The 13,160-nt window shown below is 37.9% G+C and overlaps 1 protein-coding gene across 1 annotated transcript in view; it reads left to right on the top strand.

The window, feature by feature from the left end:
* Positions 1-10,667, top strand: part of METTL8 (methyltransferase 8, tRNA N3-cytidine) — a 53,468-nt gene extending 42,801 nt beyond the window's left edge. Inside the window, exons 14-17 of the mRNA XM_069781429.1 lie at positions 687-1,568; positions 1,681-7,394; positions 8,159-8,231; positions 9,469-10,667. The gene's annotated coding sequence lies outside the window, so the exon portion shown is untranslated. The remainder of the gene's footprint in view (positions 1-686; positions 1,569-1,680; positions 7,395-8,158; positions 8,232-9,468) is intronic.
* The last annotated feature ends 2,493 nt before the right edge of the window (positions 10,668-13,160 follow it).

The raw sequence follows: 13,160 nt of genomic DNA, 5'->3' as shown, positions 1-13,160 counted from the left end.
GCTGAGCTTATACATATATGCAGCAATGGCAGCCATAATGGGTGCTTCAGTGTACTGTGTAATATCTTCTTCCAAATTAAGGAGGCTCTGACACGTCAGTCAGTTTTTTCCCTGCCTGTGTTTGATTGCACACTTAAAATCAGCTGACTCTCAGATCAAGTGGTGCCTTGTAGCTTTAAGCTCAACAGTGGCTGTTGTCTATGTTAGGGAATTTTTCTGTCACTGTAAATGGTAAAATAAGACTCATACTCAAACTGGCCCTGGAATTTCTTTGCAATGATCCTCCCTGAGAAACTTGAGCTTTCTTGATTGCAAATAGGAAAACTCCCGAAGAAATGTGTGCACATGGTAGAGAGAACTTAAGAAGGGAAGAAAACGATTTTATTGAATAATTTCCAAAAATGAAGTGAAAAAATTTGATGTATATCAAACCAGAAGGAAGTATAACAGTAGTGTAAGATGACAGAGTCCTTTTAGGTCTGAAAGTACTGGAAGTTTTGCTCAAGACTGGGCAAAGTTCTGCATTGTGGTATTAGATGTCACCACCCTGAGATAGTCAGCTTGGCACAGTGAGACCACTTCATTGCCTCATTTCACACTAGTGTGTTTCAGGCTACGTGCTGAGTATTTCCAGTATTTGGCTTTTTATACTATGTGCAATAGATTCAATTTTCCTGTTCTTACAGGCAATATCTTTAGCAGTATGCCCTGAAATACCTTATGGCTTCAAGCTGTCCCTTAATCAGTGTTGCGGAGGATGCAGTTTTGATCTTTTTCTCTAATATATGAACTATGATACTAGATTCATCCTGGCATACATCTGTCAGACCAGACTGAAAGCATTCAGTTAGAGACACTTCATTACCAGAATGGGGCCAACAAATTGGAGACATTCTAAAAAGGGGGGATTGAAATATAGCATAGATGGGATATAGAGAATATCTCAAAATAAGGTCATAATGGAGGACTTAAATTGTACATCTATCTAGACAGCAACAGGACATCCTCTGAATATGCTACAGTATCTGCATACTGGTACTGACTTTTACAAATATGCAACAAAAATGGATTGTTTGTGAAAAGAACAGCTATGGGTCAAGATGTAACATAACAGAGAAAACAACTCTGCAAATATAAATATTTATTATTAGTGGACAGTAACTGCTTCCTGCTAAAATTGGCAAGAATAATGAATCCAACCCTCTTGATATTTATTGGAGAATTAGGATGCTAATGAGACAGTGCAGCAAAAAAACTTTTTCTGCCTTCTAGAAAAATCAGCAAAGCTAACATTGCCAGACCATAATGAAGAATACTCCAGTGTACTGAGAGCTACTGGACTGCAGATCCACCACTAAAACCACCAGTGTTTGATACTGAACCAAGGATTGAAGAATACAAAATGATAAATCCTGCATTGACTGAAGGACATGCAGAATTCTTTTCCATCTGTAGTTTTTGTGATTGTTAATACTTCTATGAAACACTTCTGGACTGCCATAGAGCAAATTACAAGCAAGAGATGAATGTGTCTGGTTTGATCTTTGAGCTTCTTTGATTAGGTGCAGGTAAGAGTCAATGTCATCTCTGCATACTGTGGCATGTTTTAGTATCAGCTGTTACTTTCTGGGTTGGTTTGCAGTTTGAGTCCTTAACTTATGACCTTTTTTTTTGATTTAGCCATTGATTACACCCTGGAAGATGTGATTCACTTGAACTACAAAATCCCTGTTTGTTGTGGTACTAATAAGCATTGCGCCTACTGAAAGGTGCAGCAGAAGAGAAGGGGAGGAGGCCTAACAGGCTTGACACCGTCTTTTGTGTTGCAGCAAGGGGAGAGAGAAAGACGTCTAGGAATTGTCTTATCATACACACATATACACATACATAAGCATTTTTATTTGTTTATCTAATCCCTTGGATGCTTTTTCAATGCCTGTCTTAACCCTTTGTTCTTGAAGTAAGCAAGGAAAAACTATATGACAGCCATTTAATTTTTTTTCTTTCTCAAGAGCAGCTAGTGTCCCTTATGTTGAGAAGAAAATGGGACCATGTGGAAAGCTAGATTTCAATTAACACATCAAAGGGCAGTTTGTGAGGTTTTGCCTGTAACTAAGGTCTAACTGAGTTGTAGGACTGTAGGAATTTTGTGTTTTCCTACATGTTCATGTATTGCATTCTTACCTCTCCTGCGTCTCTACTTTTCCTCTGCTTCTCCAAAGGGGCCAAATGAAAGCAGTATAATCGTGTTGAATATATTCTATGATTCTTGCTGATGAATTAGATGAACAGCTGCTGGGAACAGTCTGGGAATACAATTTGGTGAAAAAGAGATGAGATACAAACAAATTCCCTTATGATGCCATTCATTCTATATGCAGTATTATACCAGAGGGGTGGAAAGACGGGAAGGCCTAAAATTCAATTTCAATTTGAGCTGGTTTAAAAAGAAGCAATTCTACAGACACTGCACCCACAAAAACATGTATTTATAGGCACAAATTTTCACTTTGTAGGTAGAAACTGCACAGCTGGTTGTATACATTTGGTTTTTTGCATGCATAAGAACTTACTTTTACAGGCACAGTCATTGTACATTCTTCTCAATATTTCCCAAACAGTTACGCTAATTCTTACATTATATAGTTCGTATCTCTTCTGTGTGCTTTAAACAAGGTTGGAGAGGGGGAGAAAGGCCTACATTTTGGCATGCAGGACAATCAAAAATCCAATCCAGAAAATGAAAAGGGAGTCATTGGTATGTGTCAGTGTTCCTGCAATATCCTCCCGCTCGCATTTTTGCATTGTAAAAATCTGGCACGCAATTGTGTGTTAAGACTGGAAATTAAAGCTAATCTCCTCAGTTGCCTTACAAATGTCATGCACCAACTGAAGCAATGGGAATTTTGCTTTCTTGTCTTGCTAGTTCAGTAAATTCCTTCTCAGGTCCTTTTCATCTTGCAGCATCTGGGAAACATACACAGAATTAAACATGCCTGTCTATAGAAATGGGAGAGCCAAACGTAAGAATTACATTGATCTTGGATAAATTACCATATAGTGTAGTTCTGATAATTCACACTATTTTGCAAAGGTTGATCAGACTTTTTGATGGGGATCTTGGTAATACAGAACATGTTATGGCCTGTGGCCACTCATCCCATATTTTGAACCAGATGTCTGTGGTTTACCAACTTGTTTCCTTTTATCCCACTGCAGGCCAGTAGTAGGAATTGGATTCTTTTCTTGATTGATCAGTTGGAACACATGAAAACCCTCTTATGCTATGTATGTTTTGTAAACTACAAGCTTGGTCTGAAAACATAACCATTTTAGAGTTCTAGGAAAGTAATTTTAAATAATTATTTTAAAATGTTATTCTGGAGCAGAATTTTTTTTCATGCTTAGGTAATTGGAAGAGGCCTTCTTGGTAGTTATGAAAAATGGAAAAAGAAATATGTATTTTTTAAAAGTAACTCTTAGAAATAATCTATAAGTTTAACAGTAGTCACAAAGACTTCAACACAAATTATGTTTTTGTTTCTTTAAAAGGGATTGCATTGGCTCTCAGGATGAAAGTGTCATCAGATCAACTGTAACTATAGCTTGACACTTCATGCCTCTGTGCCATGTGCATAGCTTGATATTATCTATGTACGGGTAACAGTGATACCTAAGGCTACCGTGGATAAACACAGAAGGTTTCTGATGACAGCATCTTAAGCACAGGAGAAAAGCTCTTGTGTGGTTTATGATACCATCATAACCCTGAGGTGCTGACAGAGCTTCATTCACAGTTTTTCTGTGGGTTGTTTTTCTGTATTTCGTGTATCACTTTTGTTTCTTGTTGAAAATCATAGCTATTTCTTCTGTTTAAATAAACCCAGATTAAAATTAAGAATTAAAATCAAAATACCTTTTACTACCCTGGTTATTTTAAAAGAGTACAAAATCTCAATTTGACATCTTAATGGTTATAAAATGGCTGTTTCGGACAATAGAACTGTATTTTAAGAAATAATGTAATTAATCAAAAATAATATTTTTTTTAGTTAAATTTAACACAGCACTAAAATTTTTGCTATGTGGTTGATCATATCATTCCATATGACAGTCAACTCTATTGTAATTATTAACAGAATATAGTGAGTATTGAATGAAGCTTTTGCAAAGATAGGTATGTGCAAGCTGGCTAAAAAAAAACATTAATAGCATTTGCCATTATAAAAATGTGGGGTTTATTTATCTGTTTCTTTTTCTTGTTGTTGTTTAAAAATTGCTTAAGTTAGCGTTCTTTATTTTTTCATTTTCTGAATTACTTCTTATTTATATGGAGATTTATTTTATTTTACTAAGGCCTTGGCTTCCTACAACAGTTGTACTGCATAAACTATAGCAGCCAAGTTAAAGGAAACAGGTTCTCTAGTACTGAAATCATTACAGGAAAAAAAAAAGGAGAGGGGCAGAAAAAGACCTTAAAAGGTCATCCAGTCCATCCCTGTTCTGAGGCAGGAAATGGGTAACTAGGTCATCCCTGACAGATGTTTGTGTAGGCTGCTGTTAAAAACCACAAATGAAGGGGATTCCACAACCTCCATAAACCTATTCCATCTAATCCAGACTTTAAGTTGAAAGGATTTTTTTGTTGTTGTTTCATATTTTTTTTTCATCTAGTCTGCTCCTCTTTGCTGCAAATTAAACCATTACTTGTTATAATTTGGGTGGGTACAAGAACAGTTGATCATGGCTTTCTGTGTGCTGCCTTTTAAAATATGTGTTTTCCCCCATCTTCTTTTTCTGAGGAAGCCAAGCCCCATTCCTTCAACCTTTCCTTGTAAGTCATATTTTCAAAATAACTTATCATTCTTGTTGATTTCATTTCAAGTCCATGCAAATTGTTGAAATTGTTACTGGAGTGCATTGCCCAAAATTGCACAGAATGCTGCAGCTGAGGCCTCAGCAGCACTGAAGATTGCAAAATAATTAGGTCCTGCATCTCACATACTGCACACTTCCTAATACATCCTGGAATGAGAAATGCCCTTCTGCAACATCATCGTGTTGTTGACTCATATTTAGTTTGAAATCCACTTGAACCCTCCTATCCTTTTCTGCAATCCTGTTGCCTTGTTAAAGTGTCATCATAGTATATTGATGTACTCTGTTTTATTTTTGTCATGGGTAGTACTTAGTTTCTTTCTATATAGCATGAGCTTGTTGCAGTTATACTGTTTCTCATGTTATCTAGATATTTTGAATTCTGATCTGTTTTCCTATGTGTTTGCAACCCCCTTCCAGATTTTTTGCAAATTTTAGAAGTTTACTCCCTGTTCTATTATCTAAGCTGTTCAACGAAAAATGGAATGGAATAGGATGGATGAGAAATCCCCGAAGGATGTTACTGCAGTGCCATCCTGCTTTGTCAGGAAACAGTTGATAAATACTGTTTGGGAGAAATATTTAACTACTTGTGTGTCAACTGTTACTTAATTTCATCTACACCATTTTTTGTATTGCAGACAAAATTAGAGAGGACCCAACTAAAAGCTTTGTTAAAGCATGGATCTCACATTTACTACTTCCTTCTCATTCAATAGGCCTGTTGCCCTTTCTAAGAAGGAAATCAGAGAGGTTTAACACAATTATGATCCTAAGATTACATTTTAACATCTTATTGCTGAATGTTTTCTATCATATTTTTATCTTCATGCCTATACACTAACTGCCTAATAACCTATGATACTATCCCTCAAAGATGGATTAAGTATTTATGGAACGTAGGTCAATTGAACTCTAATTCCTAAGACAGGCAGTATTTTTATCCTTTCTAGTCTTCTAGGACCTCCCTTGTACTCCACAAAGTCTCAGAAAAACCCCCAACCCCAAACCACAAAAAAACCCAAACAACAGAATCATCATGCAGAGATTATTTTATCTTTTTAAGTGCTCCAGCGTAACTTTTAGCACATTTTCCTATGGAAACACAGTTTATATGATCACACTGCATGACCAGTCAGACCACACCATGCCTTTTGAACTTGTTGCTCACTTCCCAACTGAACTGGACTGAGCAGTCATGGTCTCAAAGGTACCACATTTCTACAGTTTTTGTTAAAACGAGCAGGTAAATAGAGAGTCCTCCATGGCAACAAGGAATTCAGTGTAAATTAAACCATGATATCAGGCATTGGAAAACTCACAGAAGAACATTATGAATATTCCAGCCATAAATTTCAGTCAGAGCTTTCGCTCTGGGCTAATCCAAACAGGAGACACAAGGCTACAGGGAGGCAGGCTATATTCACTGCTTTCTGAACTACACTTATAAGCCAGCAGGATTGGAAACTGGCATGTCTTAATATCACTTAACCCATTCCCTCTCTTTTTTGGTCTGTCCTTCTTGGACCTTTGTTAAAATTAATTGCTTTGCATATCTGATGCTAAGATTTTTGTAGACACATTAGGAAAAAAAGAGCATTGAATGTTTTAGTCTTCTCCATGTCCCATTATTTGCTTTCTTGTTAGATACTGGATTTGAACCTTCCTTTGTCTCCCTTACTTTGTGTGTGTATGCGTAACCTTTTATTGGCTTTTAGGTCCTTTCCTAGCTTAACTCATTTTGCCTCTTAGCCTTCCTGATTTGTTCCCCATGTAAGCGTGCTGTTCTTTTAAACTCATTTTTAGTCATTTGTTCTTGTTTCCACTTTTTTGTGTGATTCCTTCTTGGTTTTTAGTTAATCAGATAGCTCCTCATGAAGCCTTGCTGCTCTCTTTCAGTGCTTTCTTTGCATCAAGGTAGTCTGCTGTTGTGCCTTTAATACACTTCTTTCAGTAACTGTCAGCTCTCCTATGCTCCCATTTCCTTCTGAATTTCTTCCAAAAGATCTACCCACCCATTCATTCCCTAAGCCAACTAAAATCTGCTTTTGGAAGCCCATTCTCTTTCTGCCACTCCATGCTTTCTTTGGCATCATTAATTTTATTGTTTTGTGATTAGTTTACACCCTCCACCTTTGTCTTAATCAGGAAGTATTAACTGATAAGCTAAATAATATGCAAAACAGCCTTTCCTCTCTTATCTCCTCAACTGTCTGAAATCACAAGTAGTTGTTCTCAGTACCCTTCAGGAATGTGCTGGGCAGCTTGTCTCCTGTATCAGGAGTGTAGGGGTGGTGGGTGAGAAGGAAAGTTTGTCCCATATCTGCTGACTATGGGGCTGTTATCTTTTTCTTGGAGGAATACAACGTGTCTGGACAGAACCGCGGACAGGACGCTGGACTAGGTGGGTGTCACGATCAGATGGAGGAAAGCAGCTCCCCTATTCCCAGCACAGGGGGCATTGGAGAGTGAGGCAGCAGACCAGCCAGCTCATCTGGAGCTGGAAGGGAACAGAGGTGGGGAATCTGTGAATTATAATACTGTCATTTTAATATCTAATATTTCATCATCTATCAGGCTTATTGTTGATGTTATTTGGCCAAAATCTGAAGGCCTTATTCAATGACAAAAAAGCCAACAACCCTAAACTGGTATGACTTTTGCCTGAAAAAAGCATCAAGACATGCCTCATTGCCATTAGAAACCATATACAGACATGGCTCTCTGCAAACACTGCCCGTCTCTAATGGCTTAAAATCAAAGGCAACAAAATAAGCTCCAGGCAAGACAGATACTTCAGGAACGAAGATATAAGGTGTAAAGAGTGAGACAGAAGTATGAAAGATGTGTGGAAAAGCATGAGCTTAAAAAAAGATGGAGAGGAAGCCTGACAGATAGGAAGGGCCTGTTTACCTGAGAGCAGCGTTACAAAAGGAGTAGTCTGAGTGTAGGAAAAAATTGCAGGGAATAGCAGACAAGCAGATTGCAAGGGACACGGGAAGAAAAGCAATAGAATAGAATGAAAACAGACAGGTGGGGAAAAAGAAAGTGAGTGTAGCATCCATCAGGATGGGGGTTTTAATTTCTTCACCAGGGAACATTTAAAACCAAATTATTGTTAATTAAAATGACATACACAAGAAGGGATTGTAAAACTGTCCTTGATTCTGACTGGAATGTAGCTAATAATCTTAGTAGATAGAGCAGGGACACTGGAGTCGAGAGGAACATTTTTATGGTAAAAAACCCCCACTGTTTAATTTTTGTGTTTGGTTTGAAGGGAAGCTGTTTGCAGGCTTCTTAGAGATGCAGAGGTGGATCACTGGATCTGACTGATGGTGATGATATCAAAGGTATGATAAATGCAGTTTATGACAATTACATGGATGATAAAAATAGATCTGTGCTTACATGGTGTTTGTGTCTATTTCTCGAATGTAGGCTTAATGTGATACCATTTTTTTTTCATTTTGGCTTCTTTGCATCTTGATATGCTAGTATATTTAGGGAAGATATTTTTGCTAGTATATTATTTATGTATGTTTTTGTTACCTTGCAACTCAGAGTTGCTAGCAAGTGCTATATTAAAAAAATTATAAAGCATGCAGTGTAGTATATGGCTCAGGGAGACAGCTCTAATTCAGTGAGCCCCAAAATTGATTTAATCAAGATCTAAATAACTTTTTCCTAAAAAAATATTATTGGTCTAAATCAGTTTTAGGAAACTTTAACTAAACTTGAAAATTAATGTTAGTACAATTGCAACATTCCTACTTGCTCATAAATAGAAATTCTATGTGAGAATCAGGTGCAGAAGCTGTTACAATCTGAGATGGTGTTCTATCACCGCAATGCACTTGCTGTGACAGTCACTTGGCATTTTACCTTGTACTCATGCCAAAACTGCATTTTGAATCTTCTGAGCTACAGGACGCAGACTGGAAGATTGTAGTTGTCATTCCAGCCCAGACTGGCCAGGAACACATTGGTCTGATACAGGGAGGGTCCATACATGCGCTCAGCTGTGTAAGGAGAAGGAAGGACGGAGTGTTTGAGCTACAAACTTCCAAGCATTCACCAAGACAGAAATCAATATTTTCTTCTCCCAAGTTGTGTTTTCCCAGCATACTACATTCCATCTAACCTAGAAATGTCATAAATACATCATTTTGATGATGAAATTATTTGGGCGTTTTCTACTCAAGCTGCTGTACCAGTATGTCTATTCAGTTACAAGAATTTTTTTCTACTATGATGGTTAAATCAGATTGGCTGCTGGTGTTGGCATAGTTACAGGGGGTGTGTATGTCCTTCGATATATGGGGTAGATGAGTGCATGTGTACATGTGTGTACAAGTATCTATGTATAAAATTCATATATATTGGCAAATAGACCAGCAAATATACTGTGTGGCATACTGTAATAGCTTATGCTTTAAGAAAATACCGCTACAGGCCTATTATCCAAAGTGCTAGCATGACAGGGAACTAACAAAGAATTTGAAGCCTTTTTAACAAACAAAACCTCAGCTTCACTGGCATTGCAAATAATTGATGGGCTACATCAGAGGACTTGAATATTGCTTACAGAAGAGAATGGCTTGTTTGAGAAAAGGATAGAAACAAGGCTGCGTTGCTCTAGTGTCTGTTGAAGAAGGTAACTTGCTCCAAGTCCAAGAAGATGGAAGAAGGCTATATATTAAATATTTCTCATTAAATGTATGAAAAGGTAAAAAGATATAATGCCCTTGTCGGGCGTATTTTAGAACTCTTAATCAAAAGAAGCAGCTGAAGGAAATAGATACCAAAAGCATCTGAAGTAAAGACAATAATGATCTCTGATTCCTGACATTTTCCTGATCTCTAGCTGATAGAGACTGATTTAAGTTTGGAAGCATATAGTTTAATACTTTTCCAGGAATGTTGTAATTTATCATAGTTCTGGAAACTCTTGACTTTCATTCATGGAAGTACATGCCCACTAAATCAAGTTCCTCTTCCATCTCTGCTTCTTCTGATTGTCCCATGAATTTGAGGCCTTCCTACTAATTATTGACATAATTAAAAAATGGTCTTATTTAGAACCTATATGTAAACACAAATTATTCATATAATTGGTTACCTGACCCGATCAGTCACTACTGCCAGGTATTGCAGCATCTGCTGCCTGCATGAAACCTAAGTCAGCAAATATCAGATTGATTTTGGTGGGAAAAAGAGAGATAGATATACCCAGTTATTAAGAACATATATTATTTGATAATAGAGTACATATTTTTCATGAGGACACCAAAATGTATGTGCTGCCTGTGAGCAGTGAAGGTGAAGGTCTCAGAATAGGGAAGAAACTATAATCTCTCTGTAATTAGTCCCACAATCATTCTTCCTCAAGAATGTCTGGGATGAACTCTGGGTTTTACCACATGTAACGTTTGAAATGATGTCTCTTTGTTCTGTAAAGGATGTATGTAAAAGTTTTGAAATTGACATTTGACCTGAGTGCACGGTTATCTTTATAGATGCAATGCAGATGTCTCCTGTAATCCTCCTTATCTTCACTACGCAGCCCATCAGTTCTTTTCTTTAAGCCCTTTTCTTTGGTATCTGCCAGTGAACTTCTCTTACTTTTCCAAAGATTTAGGGGTAGATTGTGAACTTGCTGTGATAAAAGTTTCTTGCACAAATAATTCCAGTGGCAAAGTTGAAAGCTCTCACAATTTTAATGTTTTTCAGGATTTTTGTTGCTTGGCTTTTTTTAGCTTTGGAATAATGAAATTTCATAATGCTTTTCTGTTCTTCATGTGTCCCTGATTCGAGGGTTACTACTGTGATAAACCTTGCTAACTTCCATTTGACACATCCTCATGAGAAAAATAGCACATAGGCATTTCACTCCTCTCTGTTCTGAATTTTGAGGTCCTCTTCCTTAGCAGTTAGCAAAACTAAATGAGCTTTCTTGGGCTTCGCCTGTAGTTAAGCTTTCCCTTGTAGGTAGGGATGTGGCACCTTCTTCATTATTATCCAGTGCAATCCCACTGAAAGGGGATTTCCCCATATCTACTACCTCAACTTATGCCTCATGTTGATGTGCAGTGTTTACATAGGAAACTTTGATAGCAGACTATTCTGCTCCTGAAAACTAGAAGGCAAAGAAAAAGATCTAATATTTATTGTATTTATTAAAAAGAATGAGTAATACTTATTCAGTACTATTTGAGTTGGATTTAGTTTTTTAACATTTTGGGTGGGTGACACTGAGCTGACTGCTCACCACTGTGAGAAAGAAGTTATCCATCTGGCCGCCGGAGCATAAAGTTTTATTGTGAAATGAAGGCAGGGCATTCAAGGAAAAGCATTATGTACATTGATGATGCTATGTAATAAGGCAAGTCTTTTAGAATATGTTTGGAAATTTCTAGAAGGTATTAATGAAGATGTTCTCTCCTGCTGTGATACTATTAAACTGGTAACACTGAGGCAATTGTGGCTTTACAGATAAAGGGGTACCTTAAAATCAGTGTCAGCTCTAACACATTAAGAAAGTAGGTTTTCTATGAACTAGATGGGAAATATACCAGCTCCATTTATTTTTAAAGTCATATAGATTGTATCATCTGGAGATGATCTACGTAATTCACACTCCGCTTTCAATCTACATCAACAGCTCACAAAACCAAGAGATATAGCTCTGCTATATTACAAAAAGTAGACCCCAACCTGTATTTTGCAGCAGGTACCCATTTCTGCCAAGCAGCAGGGGCTGTGTTTAACGAGTGCTCTGGTGGGGAATCCTGCAGTACATGCCGACTCACTCCTGGTCCCTCAGTGAGGTGCCTTCTAACATGATGAGCTATTGCAAAGATCTGATTATTTTTCATAGTGCTAATTTATGACAGTTTAAAAGACATCTCAGCGTTTTTGTAACATATGAACTGCATGTCTGAGAGAAGAACTAATGGATGGCATCTTCTTCATATCCTGTTCCCCTAGTCGAAGTGACCGATGCTTTAAAGGAGTCCCAACCATATCAGTGGAATGACTTGTAGGCAACAGTTTGTAAGCAAAAGTGGCAGAAAGAATGCTTGTTTATCTATGTTTTTGTAACGGTAGCAGGGGTTTGTATTAAATGGATGCAAATGAGTATAAACAAAGAGACTGAATTTCTTAAACTTACTGCTTCTCACTTGGCAGATTTTAAAAGCAGCATGCTGCAGCAGGATCTACTCATCAGGAAATGAGGTGCGTGTTCACTTACGCTATCGTATGGATTGTGGGATTACCAGTATGTTTTGTTTTTAACCTTCCAAGAAGTTTCTATGACAGCTGCTAAATATTAATATTGCAGTCACGAGTGAACTAGCACTGTTTTACTTCATGCCTAAGTACTAGCAATTTCCTGGTGTAATTTGCTTAGGTAAAGCCTGAGAAGTCTTCTCTAGGATCAAGTCCTTAAAAACAAGTAAGTCTTGGTTGAAGTATCATATCACTTCTCTCTGCCAGAAAAACATATAGCTGTTACTAAATATACATCCTGGAACAGACTTATTTAGCAAGTAAACATACTAATTTTTACTTTGAGTTAATACCGAATTGCTAAGAAACTTGCAGCTATGCTGTATACTTGTAGGAGGTGAAGATCTTAGATAATTTGACAGATGTCACTTTAAAAAGAAGAGACAGAATTGGTAATAGCTGTGTTGTGCACAGATATGCAACCCAACATTAGTAATCTATTCCTGCCGTTCTCAAATACAGGGGAAAGTAGGTTAGTAGATGGCCAGGATGTCTCCACACAGCAACCACAAAATGAGCGCCATGCCTGCCTGACGAATATACTTTTTTTATATATGCAGAATGCAACATATCTGCAAACCATGATATTTTTGTAAGTAATCAAAGTCACTGTCGTACCCAAGCTGCACTCGTAAATTAAAAGGCTTCATGCCGGAACTGACTTTGCCATGTATCGCACACTCTCAGTGAAGACTATGTTAGTTTTGAGGAAGGAAAAACTGAAAATGGGGTTTAAATTCTGTTATGTCGGCACTTCAGTCTAACTCACGGTGGAGCGGTACGTTCTGAAAGATAAACAGGTGAGGGTTGGGACCCAGGTGGGAGCCTCAGCTTGTTGGGTGAGGCCGGTGAGAGGTGGTGGGGCCTGGCACATGGCTCCTGCCCGAGTTCCTTCAGCTCGTCTGCTGGCAGCTGCCGCTTTGCAGCGAGGCAGGTTACGGCCGGCGAGCAACACCTTCTCCCTCGGGACGGCAGCTTCTCCCGGGTCC

The sequence above is a fragment of the Haliaeetus albicilla genome, chromosome 4 (genome assembly GCF_947461875.1).
Source record: "Haliaeetus albicilla chromosome 4, bHalAlb1.1, whole genome shotgun sequence".
Lineage (NCBI taxonomy): Eukaryota > Metazoa > Chordata > Aves > Accipitriformes > Accipitridae > Haliaeetus > Haliaeetus albicilla.
The sequence above is the reverse complement of the archived record's forward strand: the minus strand, read 5'-3'. Positions and strand labels throughout refer to the sequence as shown.